General features: G+C 41.1%; 1 pseudogene; it reads left to right on the top strand.

The window, feature by feature from the left end:
* The window catches only part of LOC115645358, a 37,603-nt pseudogene extending 15,309 nt beyond the window's left edge, over positions 1-22,294 (top strand).
* The last annotated feature ends 383 nt before the right edge of the window (positions 22,295-22,677 follow it).

Below are 22,677 nucleotides of genomic sequence, written 5' to 3'. Positions count from 1 at the left end.
TTCCCAATGGCTCTGCCCCTGCACTAAAACCCCACCCCCCACTTGAAGTAGTGGTGGAATAAGGTCCACTTCTCTCACAGATCATCATGAAGTCCCTTTCTTAGCCTGGCAGGAATGGCATCAGGGCCCCTGCTCTTCTGGAGAATACCAGTTGCAGCATTTGGGATCACTTTCTTGCCCCAGAAAAGAAAGGGTGGCCCAAGTACTTACACCTTGGCTGCTAATGTATCTGCTTCAGTGGACCAGGCCCGCTGCTGTCTTCCCCTCCTGTCACACGCACAATCCTCTGCTGCGGTAGCTTGCAGGGATTGGCAGGGGTGTGGCGTTTGAATTAACACTCTGTTGAGGAAAAAATGGACAATTCTACACTCAGAGCTAGTGTTTGTCTACAGATTTGGGTTACCTCTACAACCATGAGGGCTAAAAAAAACCCCTTTTTTACTAAAAGTTCAGATTCTGATCTAGTCAAATGCTTTCAGGAGCTGGGTCTATAAGTATGGGCCTATAGTTGCCTACTATTTTGTCCAGCCCTGGAAGCATGTGTATGTATTGGTCAGACTCTGCATATGGACATACTTCACAGCTGAGGAGAAACAGAGTTATGCCAGTGCCCCAGTACAGCTTCTCTGGGACACAGTGCTCTCTCTACAGCCCAGCTCTGACCTCCCAGGGTCCCACTGTCAACCAGAGAAGGATGGAGCTTTATTCACTCCACTGGGTACTCAGTATTTATCTATCTCAGTTGGGTACTGTCCCTACAGAAACCTTAAACACCCAACCATATTGGGACTAACCTTCCCCTTTACCCCAGGTTTCCATAAATTACGCCTTCAGAGAGGACTCAGCAATAAATGATGAAAAAATAAATTAACCTAATGAACACTGCCATAGAACTGAAGGACACTTGATCTGAAATTGTGTGTTGGAGTATAAGGGGCCCAGGTTAGAGGTGATAAATCCATAATCAAACACACCACCTCTTACATTACTGACTACTCCTTCAACATTTTATTTGGTAGCTCCTCTTTCACCCATCTTGGATGATGTCCCAAGATTTTTATCAAGAGCCTTTGCTCCTTCTCTTGAATACTCTGAGCAATCTCATTTGATCTCGTGAGTTCAGCTCTTTTTTCTATGCAGCTGACTCTTGTATCTACCTCTTTACCTTTGAATGATTTGTATGTCCAGTATCCTATCTCCTCCACCCTCTGTCGTTCTGTACAAGAAAATGTGTTGCTCCTTTTCTTCACCTAAAAGCTTGCCTCTTCCCTTGCTCTCCTTAAATGGGACAGTTCATGTTCATGTGCTTGATGTGGGAGGTCAGATGAGCGGAGGATTGAATTTCTTTAAAGGGAGAATACTGGGGAGGGAGGAGTAGGTGCATGGGAAAGGAAGTTGTAGGAGAAATGAGGAAAAAGAGTCACAAGAAACAGTGACTAATCCTGGATATTTTATCATTTTATAATTAAGACACAACTGTTATAAAATTGCTTGAAATATAAAGATTCATAATAGCAAGTACAGTAGGTACATAACTTTTATTTAGTGCCTACTACAGCTTTTGTGGGAACTTCCAGGGCTTAGCATTTCTGGAAATAAGATAAACTTGTATTTAAGTACCTAAACATCTTATTAATATAAAAGGTTAAGAGATGACTTGATCACAAACTACAAGTTTTACAAGGAGAAGCGATTTCTGATAACTAGATATTTATTTTATTCTGTCAGAAAAGGAATAATGAGATCCAATGTTTGGAAGCTACCTCTGGACAAATTCAGAGTAGAAATAAGACACAATTTAACGGTTGAAGGTAGCTAACCATTGGAGCAGCTTACCAAGAGATGTGGTAGATTTATCACCTTGCAGTCTTTAAATCAAGACGGATCTTTTATTTTCAAAGAGATGCTATAGTTTAGACACATTGTGGGTTTGATGCTGAAATTATTGGGTGAAGTTCTTTGGCCTATGTTATGAAGGAGGTTATAATCGACAGTCCTAATGGTTCCTTTCAACTTTAAATGTTATGACTATTTATGGATGCATCTGTTTGGTTGGTTGGTTGTTTTTTCCAGAAGTGCTAATCTTTTATAGCTTCTTTTTGACATCAATGGGAATTGAAGACATCCAGCACATTGTAGGATCAGGCCCAATGTTGTTTGGTCATTTGTATTAATGTCTATCAGTAATTTAAAATAATACTAACTATACTCACAAATTTTTTTTTTGGCTAGACGTTGAATGAAAAGGGAAGTGTGAAAATGAACAGGCCCTAGAAGAAGACAATCAAAAACTGAGGAAAGAAACTGAAAAACTGAAAGCGGAATTAAAGAAAATTTCGAATGGTAACTTTTTTTTAATTGCTTTATATTTAATGAGAATGACTTGGCTTTCTATGCCTTAATACTTGGTCCTTAAATTCAATAGTTTAAGAAATGTCCTAACAAAAATATCAGATTCATCATATTTATATATTCAAGTAATTTTGATTTTATTTCCTTTAAAAAAAAAAGAGAGAAAAATTTAAGATCACTTGATCAAATAATCCCTGATGTAGGTCAGGTGAACTCCACTTACTTAAATAGAATTTGAGATCTTTGTAAGTAAGTGCTTTTGGCCCAGTATTTCAGGTACAGTCAGTGTCACTTTGTCTTACAGTAAACATGTTATGCAAAGTTATATGTTGTAAACAATTATAATGTAACTAAGGCATTAGAATTGTAGCCTTGAGCTGTTTTAATTCAGCGGGGTAGGTCTTGATATCAAAGTGTTATATTGTATAAGAATGCAATTTACAGGTACCGAGATAACTTTTCATGTCTTGTAATATACAAATAGGCTTGGCAGAATTGGCAAATCTTTACTTTTTTAAAATTTGTGTGAATAATATTGATACTTTAAAGCATTTTTCTGTTATGGATTTAAATTTTCACTTGTAGGAATTATGGAGGGGGTTAGACACTAATAACAGAAGTTGAGAGGTTAGCTAGGGCTCATTTCTCTCAGGAGCAGTGGGGAACCGCACCACCTCAGTAATTTGGGAAGATTCTTGTGCGGAATTAGTTTGGCCGTGGGAGTCTTCCTCTGCAGCCTTTGTGAGTGTAGAACTAAACACAGTCAGCCCGGGCCCTGGGTTTGGGTGGAGCAGTCGTGAGTCAGGTGCTCAGGCCCTCGGGTAGGGGCTGAGCAACCACAGTATATAACAGTCAGCCCAGGCCCTACGTCAAGGCAGGGCAGTGGTGAGTCAGGCCCTCAGGTAGGGGCTGAGCAACCACCGTATATAACAGTCAGCCCAGGCCCTAGATCAGGGCAGGGCATAGGTGAGTCAGGCCCTCAGGCAGGGGCTGAGCAACAACAGTATATAACAGTAAGCCCAGGCCCTTGGCTCCAAATTGGGTTTACTGCAGGCCACTGGGGTTTCCCAATCGTGAGCTAGGCCTGAAGCGTCTAGTCTAGTGATGTTATTTTTCATTCTGGTCCGTGGCATGGTCCGTGACTAGTGTAAATGGGCCCCCGCAGAGGTAGTACTGCAGGGCGTCACAGGCCCGTTTCACTGTGAGTGCTTCTTTCGCTATTAGTGCCTAGTTCTTCTCATGGGGAAATAATTTCCGGCTAAGATATAAGACCAGGTAGTCTTCTCCGTCAATTTCTTGGTGTCTGTGGGGTAGGTCTGACTCTGGAACCACTGCCGAAAGGTTTCCGGGCTGATGTCCAAGGCATCCAGGATCGCTGCCTTCACCTGGCTATAGTCCCTTGCATCCTCTGTAGACAGCCCTCTGTATGCTGTTTGGGCTGTCCCGGTTAAGTACGGGGTCAAGAGAGTGGCCCGTTGGTCAGGGGCCCACCCTGCAATCGGCACCACTCTTTCAAAAGTTAGCAGAGGCTCAGGGTCGTCATTGGGTCCCATCTTGGTCAGCTGCACCAGCGCAGTGGTGTGGGGTGACCTGGCCATATCTCCTGGCTGGGGCTAACTGCGGGGTGCGGCAGTGCCGTCGCCAGCTGCTGCAGGCATTGCCACCACTGTCCAGCACCATGGGTTCCTCGGGATAGCTGGTGGGGGCCAGGCCTGGCAACTCCTCTGGGTAGCTGGCGCGGGGCAGGTCGGGCCAGTCCTTGGGTTTACCGCAGGCCGCTGGGGTTTCCCAATCACAACCTAGGCCGGATGTCTGGCTTCCCCGGTGGCTGCCCTCTCAGTGAGCTCTGGGGTCGGGCCTTTATACTTCCAGTGCTGCACCTGACCCTCTGGGGAGGTGGGCTCAGAGCTCCCTGGCTCCATCCACTCTGGTGTTGGAAGGGACTTGTCTCTCTCCGTGGCGGCAGGAACCACACCACCTCACTACAAGATTCGAAAAGTTAAAGTTTTATAACTTTAAAACACAAATTGTCAACATCAGATGTCAAAATATACAAAGAAAATATCCTTAATTTCTTAAGCAGCATTTTTCTTACTTTGCCTATCTATACATTTTGATTAGCATCAATGGAAACATTTTTCATTAGTTTGTGTGTGTCCACTGAAATTGACATTAACGTATAATTACTGATACAAATCTAATCCTTCCAAACCTATGTATAATCTTCCTCTTCATACCAAAAAAGGGATGGTATGTGAAAAGTTTATTCATTACAGTGTACTTTTTAAACCACAGATACAAGGTAAGCCCTTACCGGCATTCTGACTATGTGTGTATTTTTCTTTTCTTTTCTTTTTTTTTAACTGTAGAGACATTTGCATTTCTTTTCCTTTTTTTTTTAAAGGGGGGAATGATGTGCTTTGTAGCATGACACCATATGTTATCAGCTACCGTGTTTAAAGTTTAGGCTGTCAGAACTGCTTTCTTGGTTAATTGACATTGAGATAAAAGCAGATTTTACCTGTTTGAAGATGTCCTATTTGGATCTTTCAAGGTGTGTGACATTTATGAACACCCACCCATCTGAAATTAATGTTTTAGATAACATCACTTATGACCTTGTAAAGATCAAATAGACACAATCTAGTCTAAAAATATTTTTCCTTGACGATATACAGAATGCTGTCACCATAAAGTAGCAGTACTCATGAGATCACAGGGTGGTCAGTGCCCTGGCTAGAGTAGTGTGCCTTTGCTACTAAACTGCAAGAATAGCAACTCTAAACGCTTAATGAATCATAGTTGTCCGTTCTAAACCTGAAGACAAATTAAAACTGCAGAACAACTGTTTTTAGTTGGGCTTGATGCATTAATATAGCAAGAATCCATTATTTTGAAAGGAGGGGGGGTCTCCTTTACCCTGTCAGGCAGGTTTGATTGTGAGTTCTCCATCCCCTGCTGTTTCCTTACAGAAAGGGAAGAAAGGCTTCCTTTGAAGTGACAAGTTCACTGAAAGGAGAATGTAAATGCATATGTGTATTTATACTAGCAGGGGATAGCCTTAATTTATACAATAAGCTTTTTAGCCAGGAATGTAATAGAAAGCTGGGGTGAAAGTAGGTTTATCACATGCCATCTCAGCTGCAGTCCCTGCGGGGGTTTTGAGAGATGTCCTTCAGCTAAAGTGCACCAAAAATAAGTCTCTACAAATTCAATTTAAGAAGTTGTATTGTGAGGAATCAGTTTCTGACACTGTCATATGCACAAGGTTAAAATTTGGTTAATAACCATGAGGAGACTCCTAGGCACTATGATAATATAAATAATAAAAGTCACCCTGCCAGGCTATGTCTCTACACTAGATTCTTTTTCTTAACCTTGAATTGGTTAATTGCTACTTAACTTGAGGTGCTTAACATGAATGTAAAAGCTAGTGTGGGCACACCCCACACGTTTGATCCAGGCTATATTTTTTACAATTTTTATATCAAGTTGTCAAGGTATGTCTTATGAAATTTCAGAATATAGCTTCCTTAAAACTGAGCCATGGAATGTGAAACTTCATGGTTTTTAAAAGTAAGACCAGTGCGTTAAAACAAGTTTTTCAATGTGTTATTTTTAATAATCTCAGCTTTGATCTTGCTTATCTGTGTTGCGCTTCGGTGAGCTCATAGACTGAAAAATCTTTGAAAAGCCTTCCATTTCTTCCTTTGTATTTGCATAGTTGCAAAGTAATGTCTCTTTGAAATTTCCTTTTACCTAATCATGACAGGCCTAAACCACAAACAAAATTAGTGGAAAAACCCTTTATGGTTTTTCCTAGCCTTATTTTGGTAAAATCCGATGATTTGGCTGGAATATTCAACTGCTTTAGAAGACTATGTTTTTGCTCTTTGAATGGCAAATAAACTGTGTACACAGCATATTACACCAGACATCTCTTGCTGTAATATGAAGCTGTTCATGAAACACTTTGTACATAATGTTGGAATGCTGTGAGTGGTTCATTTGCATTAAACAGTGGCAGTACATTAAGGCACCCTAGTGCTGCCGTACGTAAAGTTTCAGTCAGAGTTACATTTAGAACTAAAATCCTTCAGTTTGACATTTTAGTAATAGAATTTTGCATCCCGATCAACACATTAACTTTATGGGAAAGGTGAACTTTTATCCCGATCAACACATTAACTTTATGGGAAAGGTGAACTTTTATGGTTTGAGTTCAATGTGAGATATTTTTGAATTTTCTACTGGGATCCAAATACTGAAGGGGTGTTTTTTGGAGGCCCTCTGAGGAGCAGTCTCTTAATCATATGAAAACTACAAACTGGTGTGTGAGTTTAGAACATGCCATTTTTCCTAGAGAAGACAAGGCCAGAATTCTAGATAAAGGGGTTACCTAAATCTGAGAAAAAGTGGGAGAGGAGATGACAAAGATTTCAGAGGTTTTTTTTTGTTATGTTTTCTTCTGGTTTTCCCATCCCCATTTAGGCCTCTTTTTTAGCAATGGTATGGAAGTGAAGGAAAGGGGGCTTTTATTTTTCTTTATTGCAGACCCACATACTGAGGGCTTTACGGGCACCCAGCAGTGGGTTAGCTAGCACTTTCAGAGTGTAAGTCCATTTTTAGCATACCTGGACGTGTAATTACATGTCCTTAGAGAGAAACTCTGAGATGGCAGTTTATAGATGCACATACATATTATGAAGACTGTTTCACTACTATCTGCAAAAAACTAAGTGCTGGCAGGATTTAGTAGTGGTGATGTAGACCTGATGATCATGAGTGACTGAGTGTCTTCTGGTATGATTTTCTGTATAAAGCCCAAAAAATGAATATTTCTCCTTTTGCACACAGGTACATTTCAAAACTATAATTGCTTATAATAGGAAAATTTTTATCTAAATTCTCAAGGGCTCTCAACCTATCTGCTAGCACTGTACTTACTACCTTTTGCATGTAGACAACTTTACGTATGGAAAACTTGTACATACAAATTTGCAGGGGAACTTCTTGAGGCTATTTCTGAAAATGTGACGTTTCTTTGGTGTGTTTTAGTTTCCTAAATTTCAATCAATAGTAAACATAATAGTCCTACATACTGAAACAGCAGAATACACTATTTTGCTAGTGCCATAAATTGTCTAAAAACCCACAATGAAATAAACTGGTCTGAGTTTAATTTGCAGGACTTTCCTTTTCTCAGCTATCCTTTTCATGGATGGATTAGAAAAGTCTTGCCTAGTTGAATACATTTAAATGACTATATATTAATCTCATCCACCTTGTCTATATATTAACCAGGCATTTGTCTTATCTATCCTTTCTCACTTATGGATCCTGTACTTTAGGGAACTATTGAAATATGAAGTATTTGTTGTTCATGACCATGGACCTTTTTCTGAGGGAAGTACAGCAGAACTGACCTGCTCCTTTTCCTCCTCAACTCACCTTGTCTTCTGCAGGCACTGCACTAACATCTAGTAAAAGCTACAGCTTTATTTACACATAACAACAAGACTGACAAGTATTAATCAAGCATTGCAGCAGAACAGATCTCTACCAAATTCCTCAGTAGTATGTAGACATCTCATGATAATGCTCCACTCCATATGATTTGCACCAAATGTTCTGCCTGTATCTGAGAACATGACAACTCTTCTGCTCTTCCATTCCTATATATTTTAATTAAATATGACCCTTCTTCCATACCAGACTCCATCCATATCAAAGCTTTTCCACTACACAGGATAAGAAATCCAAAATAAGAGGACACAGAACCTCACTGACATGTCTCCTTTTTTAACGGCCAACCTTCCAGCCACAATAAGCAAAAGGGGTAATGTCTGTTTTTTTCATTGTTTAATGTGGCATTTATGTTTTGCAAAATGTTTAAGGTTGGGGAGGTAATTTTGAACTTGATGATGGATAAAATTTTCATAAGTGCATTTGGTGCTTCGAAGCTTAAGTTTAAGTCATTTTTGAAAATGAGATTTAGGCCTGGTCTAAAAGAGAATCGCTTGGCTGAATTCGACATATCTTAGATCGAATTAAAATTACTTACTTCATGTCCTCACGATGCTGCATCGACGGCCGTGGCTCCCCCGTCGACTTTGCTTCCACCTCTCGCACTGATGGAGTTCAGCAGTCGACAGGAGAGCGATCGGGAATTGATTTATCGCATCTATACTACACATGATAAATCGATAAGTGATAGATTGATCGCTACCCGCTGATCCGGCGGGTAGTGTAGACATATCCTCATGGTATGTCTCCACTGCAGCTGGGACTCGGGCTAACTCAGTTCAAGCTAGTGTGCTAAAAGTAGCAGTGGGGATGTTGCAGCACTGGCTGAGACTTGGGCTGGCAGCCTGAGTCCAAGCCAGCCTGACCCCCTGGGTCCAAGCTCAGACAGCTAGCCCAAGCTGCCTCCTGTATTGCAATCTCCACACAGACATTTTTAACACACTAGCTCAAGGTGAGCTAGCGCAAGTCTGTCTGCCCACACTGTGAATATCACCTCTCGGCTGCAGTGTAGACATACCCTCAGGTGCTTTTGAACACATATTTACACACACACACATAGACACACACATGCAGAACTAAAAAGTATTCAAAATAGTTCTTAGAGGCTGATAATGGGATGGGAGTGGGAAGGAAAAAGATGCTGCTGAAACAGGATCCTGGATTCTTTAAACAGATTTGGTTTGTGTACAAAATAAGTGTAACAAGAACATTGTGTTGCTAGTTCTCTAGGTTTTACGGGGGGAAATAAGGGATGGTTTTAGCCAGTCTAGTTTTAAAATACACACACCATTTCAAGACCTATAATAGTACAATCATTCATTCATTTTTTAATTTAAAATAAATTGATCCAAGATGCAAGATTGTTCAAGATTTGAAAGGTCTGAACAAAAAACAGGGACATGTGAAAGCATTTGATAAATGTTATCACTACCAGTGAGAGTTCAGTTTGGGCATTATGAGGTTTTTGTTTTAAAAAGGCGAGGGCAGAGACGATGCGGAGGGGTCATGTAGGGTTCCCCTCAAATGTGCTGTTTGGCTTGTACTAAGCGGGCTCAGTAATACTGCTTAGCTGGCTGCCCTCATTCTGTGCCTCCCCACCCTCGCTGTCAGCAGGCATGGGTCATCTCTGGGTGTGGGAGAACCAGGCTGAAGGGATGTGTGAAAATGCCCTTTACATTAAAACCTTCACAGGATCTCAGAACATTTTACAAAAGTGAGTAAACATCATTTTCCATCTACAAATGGGGAAATTGAGATACAGAAAGTTTAAGTGACCAGGTCAGGTCACACATTGAGTTATTGGCAGAGCTAGATATACAGGACAAGCCTACCATGCTCCCATCCTTTTGCTTTAACCTCTAGACCAGGGCGAGCAAACTTTTTGGCCCGAGGGCCACATTGGGGTTGCAAAACTGTATGGAGGGCCGGGTAGGGAAGGCTGTGCCTCCCTAAACAGTCTGGCCCCCGCCTCCTATCCGACCCCTCCCACTTCCCACCCCCGGACTGCCCCCCTCAGAACTCCCAAACCATCCAACCCCCCCTGCTCCTTCTCCCTTGACCATCCCCTCCTGGGACCCCCTGTGCCATATCCAAACCCTCCCCCCAACTCCCTGACTTCCCCACCCCCTATCCACACAGCCCGCCCCCCTGACAGGCCCCCTGGGACTCCCACGCTTATCCAACCCCTCCCCGCATCCCCTGACCACCACCACCCCCAGAACCTCCGCCCCATCCAACCGCTCCCTGTCCCCTGACTGTCCCACGGAATCCCTTGCTCCTTATCCAATCCCCCTACTCCCCGCCCCCTTACCGTCTCAGAGCAGCATGTCTGGCAACTGCGCCACCTGGCCGGAGCCAGACACAGTATTGTGCTGCCCGTGCTGTGATTTGGCTGCAGGGGAGTGGGCACAGCAGGGGAGGGGCCAGGGGCTAATCTCTCCAACCAGGAGTTCAACGGCTGAGCAGGACAGTACCGTGGGCTGGATGTGGCCTGCAAGCCGTAATTTGCCTACCTCTGCTCTAGACTAACTTTATTGAAAGGCATCCTATGTAATGCAGTACATGTCATAGCTGAGTATTTCTGGTTATATTTTTTCCAAGGGATATCATTAACCCTGGTGAGGAGGGTTTTTGCAGGGCCTGCAAATCTACTTAAGCATCATGTTAAGATGTTATGCAAGGGACAAACTTAATTTGAATTTGATAATCATTTTATCCAATTGCTTGGAATTGCTCACTCAACATAAAAACAGTGAAAATGCGGGGAGGAGGGGAGCCTAGTGAATTAGTTTTTAATGAGGAATTAACATTTCTGAAGTATGTGTTTCTGATTAGAGCACAGTACTGAGAGTCAGGAGATCTGAGTATTACTCCTAGCTTTACAACTGGCTTGCTGTTATCTTGGACAAATCACTTAGCCTGTTTGTGCCTTATTTTCCCTGCCTGGAAAATGTTTTGCAAATACACTTTGAGATTCTCTAAAGAAAGTGGCCCTTCACATTATCTTTCAAACTACATAAGAGCAAAGTATTAGCCATTTAAAAAAAATTACCTTGCAACCAATACTGATAAGTTTTTAATTACTGCATGAATTATCTGGTAGCAAAACCAGTTTGAGCAGGGGAAAGGCCTAAGAATTGCTGTGATGATCTGGTCCACCACTTCTGCAGAGAGGAGTATGTGGTAGGAACATTGCAGCTTTTCCAGTTATTAAGATGGAGAAGCCCTCTTAGAACAATTCCACTCCTCTTCTGTGGCCCAGGCAAGAGCATCCTACTCTTGCCCAGTTTGAGTTTTTAAGGCTGGGAATTGGGTACAAAGACTTCACTGAGAGTGGAAGGTGCTGAACATGTTCTTAAATCTACCCTTTTCAAAGCATGTGGTTGGTCACCGGTCAAACATAAGTATTTTCATAAGTTCATAAGGACAATAAGGAATTTTTAAAATATATTAGGAACAAAAACAATCCTGACAATGGTATTGGTCCATTATTAAATGACAATGGTAGAATTATCAGAAATAATGTAGAAAATGTAGAGGTCTTCAGTAAATATTTATGTTGTTTATTTGGGGTAAAACAGATGATACAGTCTCATCATATGACACACTTTCCATTTCACTAATATCTCTGGAGGATGTTAAACAGAAGCTGCTAAAGTCAGATACTTTAAAATCAGCAGGTCCAGGTGACTTGCATTCAAGAGTTTTAAAGAACTGGCTGAGGAGCTCTCTGGACTGTTAATGTTGATTTTCAGTAAGTCTTGGAGCACTGGGAAAGTTCCAGAAGACTGGAAGACAGCTAGTTTGCCACTTTTTAAAAAAGGTGAACAGGATGACCTAGGTGATTATAGACCTTTCAGCCTGACATCAGTCCCGGTCAAGATAATGGAGCAGCTGGTACAGGACTCAATTAATAAAGAACTAAGGAAGGTAATGTAATTAATGCAAATCAGCATGGTTTATGGAAAATAGATCTTGTCAAACTAACAATATCTGTTTTTGATGAGGTTACAAGTTTGGTTGATAAAGGTAATAGTGTTGACGTAATATACTTGTGCTTCTGTAAGGCATTTGACTTGGTACTGCATAATGTTTTGATTAAAAACTAGAATAATATAATATTAGCACACATTAAATAGATTGAAAACTGGATGATAGTTACATTTTGAGAACAGTAAACAGGGAATCATCATCGAGCAGGTTTGCTTCCATAAAGGTTTGTTCTTTCTTCTATTTAACATTTTTATCAATGTCCTGGAAGAAAACATAAAATCATCACTGACAGAGTTTGCAGACGATACAAAAATCAGGGGAGTTTTAAATAATGGAGAGGACAAGTCACTGATACAAAGCAATCTGGATCACTTGGTAAACTGGACACAAGCAAACTGTTTTAATACAGCTTAAATGTATGCCTCTGTTAACAAAGAATGAAGACCATACTTGCAGGATGGGGAAATCTATCCTAGGAATCAGTGAGTCTGAGAGAGGTTGTAGTGGATAATCAGGAGAACATGAACTCCCAGTGTGATGCTGTGGCCAAAAGAGCTAATGTGATGTTGGGATGCATAAACAGGAGAATCTTGAGTAGGAATAGAGAGGTTATTTTACCTCTGAATTTGGCATTGGTGTGACCTTGCTGGAATACTGTGTCCAGTTCTCCTGCCCACAATTCAAGAAATATGTTGATAAATTGGAGTAGATTCAGAGAATAGCCACAGGAACGATAAAGGATTAGAAAACCTGCCTTATAGTGATAGTGTGAAGGAGCTCCATCTATTTAGCTTGACAAAGAGAAGGTTAAGGGGTAACTTGATTACACTCTACAAATACAAACATGGAGAACAAATATTTAATCGTGGGTTCTTCAGTCAAACAGAGAAAGATATAATATAATCCAGGGGCTGGAAGTTGCACCTGGACAGATTCAGACAGGAAATAAGGCTTATATTTTTAATGGTAAGAGTAATTAACTATTGGAAGAATTTACTAAGGGTTGTGTGGCATATCCTGGTCATTTTTAAATCAAGATTGGATGTTTTTCTAAAAGATATGCTCTAGGATTTATTTTGGGAAAGTTCTATGGCCTGTGTTTAGACAGGAAGTCAGACTAGATGATCATTATGGTCCCTTCTGGCCTTATAGATGCATAGATTCTAAGTGCCTTTATCCTTTATGTTGCTATAAGGATTTTTCTTTGGGCTTTTTCCCTTTTAAAAAAAAAATTGGAAATTAAATACAAAACTTGTATTAAGGTAACACAATCCTAACATGCAAAATCACAGTGTAATCTTAGCTACATTGTGCACATTTTCTGTTTTATTCTGGTTAAATGTATTTATTCAATGATATTGTCATAAAATTCATATTGTAGAACATAAAGATGTCCAGTGCAGCTAAGTTAATGATTCAGACATTATTACTGTAGGTGGGGATTTACCATAGGGTTGATTGGACTGTAATGTGTGGGTCACAGGGAGGTGTTCAGAAAAGGTGGTCGGGAAATAACTTTGCAAAGGCAGCACAGTTCTTCTCATTCTGTAGTCCCCAGCACGGATCAACGGGGTTGTCCTCATTTCCCCACAGAGGTGGAAGGGACAACCTGGCCTTTGGTTTCCTTCAGCTAGGATTGAGTGGGGTATTCCTGTCATGAGTCTATTGTGGTCAAAACACTGAGACAGTGCAGTGAGTTGTTTGCTTTGTTGATCTACAGATATCTTTAGACATTTTGTTCATGTTTAGAGATATGGGTGTTTTTAGTTACAACCAAAGCAGTGTTCAGCTTCTTGTAAAACAACCCACTAGCTACTATTAGATCAAGTTACCAAAATATTGTATGAAAAATAGTGCAATGGCATTAGATTGTGAATTCCCTAAGTATGAAGAAAAACTGTTAAATCCTGAAGTATGTTTCCTTTTTAGTTTTCTATACAGCATAGAGAGGAATTTGAAAGTGAAAAGGGGAAAGAGAACATTTGTTTACTTTTATCTGCAATGTAAATAGTAAAAACTTATTTTATAAAGAGTAACACTTATTGATTTGATTCCCACATGTGAGTGTCAGATATATCAGTAGCAGAAGAGAAAATTAAGTAATATAAGAAAGGAAGAAAAGTTCAGCTAAGATTGTAAATATAATGGAGAGTCCACTTGTCAGATGTGCAGAATGGCTGGCTGTTCCAAATGGTGGGAGTTGTGGAGGAGAAGGTTCTTACATTAATGCTGGCAAGATGGTATTAAAGGATGAGAGGCCGGTGCAAGACTAGCAGAGAGGGGGAGTGGCTCCATTGAAGTCAGTTGGAGTTTTGCCATTGGCTTCCATGCAGTCAGCATTTCATCCCAGGTCTATGAGGTAAGGCTACAAACATTTAAAAAAAAGAAAGACCATGGAAAATTTAAAAAATAAGGTTGATTTTGAACTAAATTGTCAAATGAACACCCAGTGGAAGTATTGCCTCTGTTACACACTAGTTCCCTTGTTCCTTCTCTTCATTAATCATCTATGCTTTGTTCCATGTCTGCTGAGAACAGCATCTTAGCAAATTGCAGATGCAATCATAAACTAGGCATGTTCTGGGGACTAAAGAAGGAATGATCACTATCTTGAGGAGTTCATAGTCTAAGGACACTGATAGGGGTTGAGGGAAGGCAAGCAACAAAGGTAATTTAAAAATAAAGTCACCTTTTACATTTCTGTTGCTTGCTTTTAAAAATAGCTTTGTGGGTTAACCTCTTAGACTTATGGTTAATAGCCCGTATTACAATGTGGGTGACCTAATTTGGAGTCTCTCTCTTGCTACCTATACTAGGATGTGCTATATAGGCAGCACATTAAGACAATGTTTACACTACAGTGACTATAGTGGGACAGCTATGGCACTGCAGCTGTAATGTAGATGCTTCCTACGTTGATGGAAGTGTTTTTTTTCTTTTGAGATAGGTGATCCACCTCTTGGAGAGGCGATAGCTAGGTCAATGGAAGAATTCTTCTGCTCACCTACTTGCATGTGAAAGTTAGGCGAACCTAACTATGTCACACAGGGAACAAAATTTTTCATAGCCCCGAGCAATGTAGCTAAGCCAATCTAATTTGTAGGTGTAGAACAGTGAAAAAGGAGTGCTCTTTATCACCCAACAATGGCACTTTTGGCCCTGTTGATGAGCTTTAAAAAGTCCTGTTCAGGACTTCTTAGCCATAAGGCTGATGCCTGTACTGAAGGGCCTCAACTGTTGTGTGATATACAGCAGGACTAAAAAGGAGCTTGGAGCTCCTATAGAGAAAGAGAAGGAGTGGGGGGAAATTGTTTCATTCCTAATTAAAATGTTTTTGAATTCCATGGACAAAACTGCTTTGCCCTTCTGAAATCCGATTTCATTCCTTAGTTATGTTCTTATGTCAAAAGGAGCCTGGTTTTGGAGTGATCTGCCACAGCACAAAGGACTTCCACATCACTTTAGTTACTTGATAACATTTTTGCTTAGGAAAGGTCTAACACATTACTAAAATGAAAATGAATATGTTGCTAGGGAATATAGCACCTGGTCCTGCAAGACTTATTTGCTAAGTAGTCCAATTAAGGTCAATAGGGTAGACTATTTGCAAAAGTAAGGCTTGCAAATACTTGCATTTAAGATGCTTGATGTAACATCTAGGTAGACGAGTGGTGGTGTATATTATCAAGCTACTTACTTTCACGAGCATAAATCCAGTATGTATTTAAAATAATTCAAACTCTCAACACCTGAAACATGTCACATTTGTCTAAACTTCGGCTATCATATAGTAACCAAATTTTGCTGCACAGTTAAACCTCCATTAGATCTGCAGTCCCTAATTCTGGGAATAGAAATATAAATCAAATTGATCTACATTTAAAAAAAATCAGTTTGAGACACTTCAGAATGTCATTTTTTACAAATGAAAAATGATTGGTGAAATCTGACTATATGTAAAATACATATTTTCCTATCAAAGTTAAGTGAATTATATGACAAATTAGATTTCATTCCAAAAAGCAAATGGACAGAAAAGATACTGCAACACATAGAACATCTTCTCAAGTACCAAACATTTAAATTATTTGAACAACTTGACTTCTGGGTACCACTAAATAAGACATTTCTGCACATGGAAAACTGGATAGGCATGCAAAACACGCTGCCTCCAATAGAAATTACATTCAAACAGATCTTAAACCCTCCCATAGCACTATTTGGCACTACAGTGACAGTTCTCCAGAATGAAACAGGTGAATTAAAGAGCAAATAGGTGACTGGGAAATTGTTTTGGGCAGTAATAGCAGCCCTAATAGGCAAAGGCAATTGCAACAATTATTCTGCTCCTAAAATGGGGAGACAAAAGAAATCACTATACTTTGTTGGAAAACTGTGGTCTAACAACAGGAAGTCACCTCTTCATATTCTTGAGACTGCTTGGTACAAATAGGCTTCCGGTTGTAGAAGACATGAGGGAGAGTGAATATAGCTCCCTAGCCCTTTCCTACTTTCTGACACATCTTGGTTGAATGTAACAACAAATTTCCAAAATAGCTGCCCCAAATTATTAAATCTTTGGCTCAAATCATTTCACACTGTCCAGGTTTGGACACAAAAACTAAATGTAATATAAGACACAAAGCTGATCACATCAAAAATTAGACAATTATGTAGTTCAGTAGATGGTGCAATTCTTTAAAAGGTCATCAGCTGTTTATAAGTGTATTTCTTTTCTGACTAAATCTATAAAGGAAAGGGAATGGAAACTCATACAATATATTAAACAATATGAACTTCTTCTGAAACTTTCCAGTGTAATACTTTTTAATTTCATTTTCTACAAATAATAATTCTCACAAACTACTTAAGTACCAAATATCTACTTACCTGTGATTGTTTAAAGTACAATGGCAATACTTCATATTTACACCAATGTGAGAATCAGACCCTTAAAGTTTTTTAAGTCAATAGACATAGACCAATGCGAGATCAGAATTGGGACGTATATTTCTGGTGCACATGCTGTTAAAGATAGAATTGAAAATTTACTCTTGGACACCTATAGCATTATTGCATAGAGGTTTCTTTATATTAAAATGCAGTGACTAAAGTGTTTTGATAAATTCACTTCTATATCTTCTAGCCCTTTCCAAGGCAACAAATGAAGTGACTGCAGTTAAAAAGCAATCTGAAGGCCTTAAAAGAGAATATGATCGCCTTATGAAAGAACATGAATGGCTGCAGGTAGGTGGTTGTGGTTCACTGCATGAGCAGAATGTTCTGAAATTGTGCTGACAAAATTACATGTTGGATGTTTATTTTCCAAGAGCAAGAGAATTTATCAAACCCTTCAATATATGTTACAATGGAAATTACTCCTGAAGGACTTTTCAGCTTGGAAAGAGGAGACTAACGGAAGGTCTGATAGAGGTATATAAAATCATGAGTGGTGTGGAGAAAGTGAATAAGGAAAGGTTATTTACTTGTTCCCATAATATAAGAACTAGGAGTCACCAAATGAAATTAACGGGCAGCAGATTTAAAACAAATAAAAGGAAGTTCTTCACACAGCACACAGTCAACCTGTGAAACTCCTTGCCAGAGGAGGTTGTTAAGGCTAGGACTATAACAGGTTAAGGGTAAGGAATGGTGTCCCTAGTCTCCGTTTGTCAGAGGGTGGAGATGAATGGCAGGAGAGCGATCACTTGATCATTACCTGTTAGGTTCACTCTCTCTGGGGCACCTGGCATTGGCCACTGTCGGCAGACAGGATACTGGGCTGGATGGACCTTTCTTATGTTCTTATTATGGTAATAAAAATACCTTGTAGAATTCTGCCTTCTTGCAGGAATCTTATGGCAAAGCTGGGTAGTATTTTTCTGAGGTAAGAAAAGGAAAGGTGGCATCATCAGATTTCTAGGCTGATGTGGCTATAGCTTTGGGGTTGAGTTCAGGATTCATGTGAAGTCCTTCACTCAAGGACTGAGGCTGAGAGCTTCAAGAAGGTAATGGAAATTACAATGAAAGGGAGAGTTTGGGGTTGGTTTTTGTTTTATGGTTTTAAACATTCCTCTGATGTTTGCAGTCCAAATGCTGCAGCATTGTTAATGCTCTAGAACCAGGAAGCAAGAGACTACAAACAGGTCAGTGTAAACACAGTGTTCAGACTGAGTGACATGCAAGATGTTAACAGGCAGCCTAACTGGCAAAAGCTGAATAACACTTTTAAAAATCATTTCATGAATTTTTATTGGGCTTACGGGTTCAGAGCCATTGAAACACTATAAAAACGTAGTGGGGCTGGTAGCACTGCCTGTTAAGATTTCCAGACCCTTCCCATGTAATACCCTGTTTTCAGTTGATTAAAAGTTGTCAAACTTTAATTGTATGGGATGAAATTTTCTATTCCAGGTGTCTGCCTCAGAATAAATTTTTTTTGGAAGTTTTTCAGCCAAAATGGTTCAGCTGTTTCCAAGAACAAAGTTGTGGAAAATACATTGTTTTACAGTATTAACAAAATTCTCAGGAGCTTTTCTTTGAGAGGCTCTAGTGCCCCTGTGCTTTGGAGCAGTAACTGGAAATTTGGCAGCCGATGGCTTTTGTGTCAGGAATGTACCTGTGCTGTTGAGAAAAATTGGTGCAAATTTGACTAAATTGCAAACCTTTAAAAATATTCACATGTGACAGCTAAAACATCAGAAGATTCTGTCTTCCCTGAGCTTGCTGCAGCCCCTCAGAGCACCTGTACTGACGAGACTATGCATATGCAACCCCCCCAGAGTGACTGAACATATTCCAGCCCAGAGCTTTAGGGTGGAAGCTGGATTTTCTCTGTAATTGCAGCTCCCTGCTGCCTCAGGCTGGGCACTAGAATTGAGTACGAGTAGCTAGCTTCTCCTGTGCCACCACACTGACCCAGAAACACAGTTTTGCTGCTGCACAGGGAGCATGAAGAGGAAGCCACCTGACTTAAATACAGAGAGGACAAGAGCAGTAAAAAGGAGTGGGGGAGGAAGGGAAAAGAGCAGAGTGATTGCAAAGTGTCTGACTGTACTGAGGGTGGGGAGAGAGAAAATGACTGGGAGCTGAGGAGACTGGTTGGGCAATAAGACCAGGGGCAGCTCTAGGTATTTTGCCGCCCCAGACACGGCAGGCAGGCTGCCTTCGACGGCTTGCCTGCAGGAGGTCCCCGGTCCCGCGGATTCAGTGGCCCACCTGCAGGAGGTCCGCCGAAGCTGCGGGACCAGCGGACCCTCCGCAGGCATGCTGCCGAAGGCAACCTACCTGCCGCCCTCGCGGTGACTGGCAGAGCACCCCCCCATGGCTTGCCACCCTAGGCACATGCTTGGTGTGCTGGTGCCTGGAGCTGCCCCTGAATAAGACTGTGAGTGAAGAGTGTAGACTGGGGGCTTGTCTCCACTTACCAGGGGATCGATACACAGTGATCGAGCCACCAGGGATAAATTTAGCAGGTCTAGTGAAGACCCGCTAAATTGCTCACCGATCGCTCTCCCAGCGACTCCAGTACTCCACTGGAACAAGAAGCATAAAGCAAGTCGACTGGAAAGTTTATCCTGTCAACACCGCACTGTGTAGACACTGCAGTAAGTCGACCTAAGGTACATTATTCACATACTTAGAGTTGCATAACTTGGGTCAATTTAGCCCTGTAGTGTAGACCTGCCCTAGGATTTAGATGGGGAGATAACGGGGGGAGGCTGAACAATGAGACTGGGATGAGAAGCCTGAGAAGTGGAGAGTTGGACTGGGACAAGGAGCCCAGGGGTGGGGAAGAGACAGGATTGTGACACGTTGAAGAGGATGAGGCTGAAGGAGTCATGTTTGGGAGGGAGCAGGAGAGAACAGGCAGAAAGGTCTTAATGCTCCTTACAGTATAGTCTCTTCCAAAACCAAGAATAGAAACCAAGATTCCTGAGTCTCACCATTCCTCTGCCATCAGCAATATCTGTGAGCCCCCCTGGCTAAGTGTGTGTCTCATTCCCCCACACCCACGCCAATCCACACTGAGGATGACAGCCTACTACTTCTATGAGTTACTCCATTAGTTCAAGTGACAGAGATGTGTGTGACATAGATCAAAAGGTTCATCAGCAGGGTTGGAACCACATGGGTGTCAGTATGATGCCACATGATGGAATTTGGGTTTGGTGGTCTTTTTAAAAAAAAGAAATTGCACACACAAACGCAACTGTTAAAAGAACATATTGAATGAGAATAAAAGCAAAATACTGAATAGGTGCTCATTGACTGTCCATCCTGAGCACTGGCTGAGGCACAGGGGCTCTTTGGAACAAATAATATTTGTGATCATGTAGGTAAACACCTTGTCATAATGTGCGTGCACACAAAGGAGCCAAATTAAGGTTGCACAGGAATTCTGAATTCCTAACTTCTTGAGTGCTTGACTTTGCAACCTTATTGTTACTTTAACATAGTTTTTGGTGAACAAGATTGCTTTTCCCCTCTCCCCTCACTTCTCCTTCAACCAAGCATTGAGCATATTGGCCTCTTTTCTTCCTCCCGGCTCAGGACAAGTCATACCTTATTATTTCTACATTAACACATACTCAATGAGAGAAAGATATGGTCATATACAATTTCATAGACATTGCTAACACAAGTGAACCCCTGCCAACACTCAGTCTTAACCTAAAAAAATCAAACTCTTAAGTTCTGAGAAGCTGAGAGAATTCTGCCACTATCCTAAAGTGCAGCTTCAGTTAAAAGTTAGAGAAGTAACTCTGTAAAATGTCACCACCCACATTAGCACCCTGTTGGTCCATCATGTATATTTACTTGGGAAAACGTCATTTTGTTTCTGTTAATTGTATTGGTTCTACAGTGTCTGTGTGTCTTAAGCAACTTGTATGTGCCACTGGAACTAGGCTCCGGCAGTGCTATGGGGGAGAGCACAATTCTATTGACTCCTACATCAACAAAATTGCCTGCCACGTTCTAACTGTAGAATCTTCATTTTAGGTGGTGATGTAGCCTCCAGAAAGAATACCAATGGTGTTCAGGAGGAGATTGCGGTCTGTTGTGGGATTTTGTTTTGCCTTTGTTAAATGTTGTTATAAACCTTAGATTTGCAAAATGAACAAACTTTATTTCTCAAAATGAAGAGAGTATGGAACTCCATGTGCACTTTGGGTGTTTTTTGTCACTTTTGACAATTGGTGCACTTAAGCTAAAATCTCTATGGGCTTGTCTTCACTACCAGGGTAAGTTGACCTAAGTTACACTACTCCATGTACACAAATAATGTAGTTGGAGTTGACATAGATTAGGTTGACTTACCCTGCTGTCTTCACTGCGCCGAATTGATGGGAGACGCTCTCCAATTGACTTACATTACTCTTCTCAGAGGGGTTGACCAGAGAGCGCTCAGCCATCGATTTAGCAGGGCTTCACTAGACCCACTAAATTGACACCCTCTGCATCGATTGCAGCAGCATCAATATCCCCAATAGTGAAGACAAGCCCTTTCTTATATATAGGAAATCAACATGAGTGTTGAGGAAGACAGACTTTTTCCCTCAACCCAGAAGCCAGACCCCAACCACCTACATAGCTGCATCCATACTGCAGCTTATGAGCTATAGCAAGGGTGGCCAAACTGCAGCTACAGTTAAAGTGCAGCTTGCAGAGTCCTCCATCCTCCGCCTACCAGACCGGGAGTAGGGGCAGCTCAGGACTTCTGCCCTGCAGCAGGGTAGTGAGGCTTGGGGCTGCTTCTGCACATCAGGGAGGGGTTCTCGGGGTTTCAGCCTCATGGGGTGCGCCTGCCAGGGCTCATGACTTTGGCAGGAGCAGGGTTGAATCCCTAAGCCCCATCAGGCACACCCCAGTTCTCAAATTTCTGAAGATTTGTCATATCTGGTTCGGAGGGGCAGTAAGTTTGGCCACCCCAAAGCTATAGTAAGAGCTGCAGCCTACTGGCCCTTTGAGGATGTGTGGTTGTAGCTAGTAGGTCTGCACAATGTACTGGCTATATCTCCCAGCCAGCTCGCCCACCCGCAACCCCTCCCGAAGTCCCTGTGCAGAGAACTCCATGGATCTTAGCTCTAGGATGTGAAGTCCAATTGTGCCATTTTTCATCTTCTTGGTTCTCCTCATGCAGTGGAACCGTAGTGTTTCTGGTGCATTTTGAATTTGTGTGGCCACAGAGAGAGCCCAGCATCTCTTGCCCTTTCAGGATTTAACATTAGGATATTCATCCTGAGAATCGGTTTCTAATCTTGCCAAATGCAAAGTTTGTTCGTTGTCTTCTTTCTGATTTGTCTATCTCTTTGTTTGCAAGACCTCCTAGATGAAAAGGAGGACAAGCAAGACCAGTAGAAACAATTCAGGAAAGACTACTTTGATATAACTGCATCAGTGTGAAGTCTCTTGTTCTTCTCTTTAGCCTCCTGAAGTAAATGGAAGCATATAAATGGAAATTTTCCATCTACACTAACAACTCAGATGATCTGTATCCTTTTCCTCTCAAAAATGGTAAAAGATCATGCACAATAACACCAATTGCTTGTAACATTTGAGTGGTTTTGTAAATCATACCAAACCATGAAAACATGGTGACTTTAATCCCTTTTTGCCAGTGACTGTCAGAAGTTGAATATTTTTCATTCTACTTGTGTAGAAGGATTTGATTGACAATAAGTAAATCAAGTAAAATAAAAATATAAAAGGTAGATTACACTACTTTGTTTTTTCTCATTGTGCCACGCAGACGGGTGTGTTTCACAATTATCTATTTTGCATGCCTTTGGGTTATTCTTTTGG

The sequence above is a fragment of the Gopherus evgoodei genome, chromosome 1, assembly GCF_007399415.2.
Source record: "Gopherus evgoodei ecotype Sinaloan lineage chromosome 1, rGopEvg1_v1.p, whole genome shotgun sequence".
NCBI lineage: Eukaryota > Metazoa > Chordata > Testudines > Testudinidae > Gopherus > Gopherus evgoodei.
The sequence above is the reverse complement of the archived record's forward strand: the minus strand, read 5'-3'. Positions and strand labels throughout refer to the sequence as shown.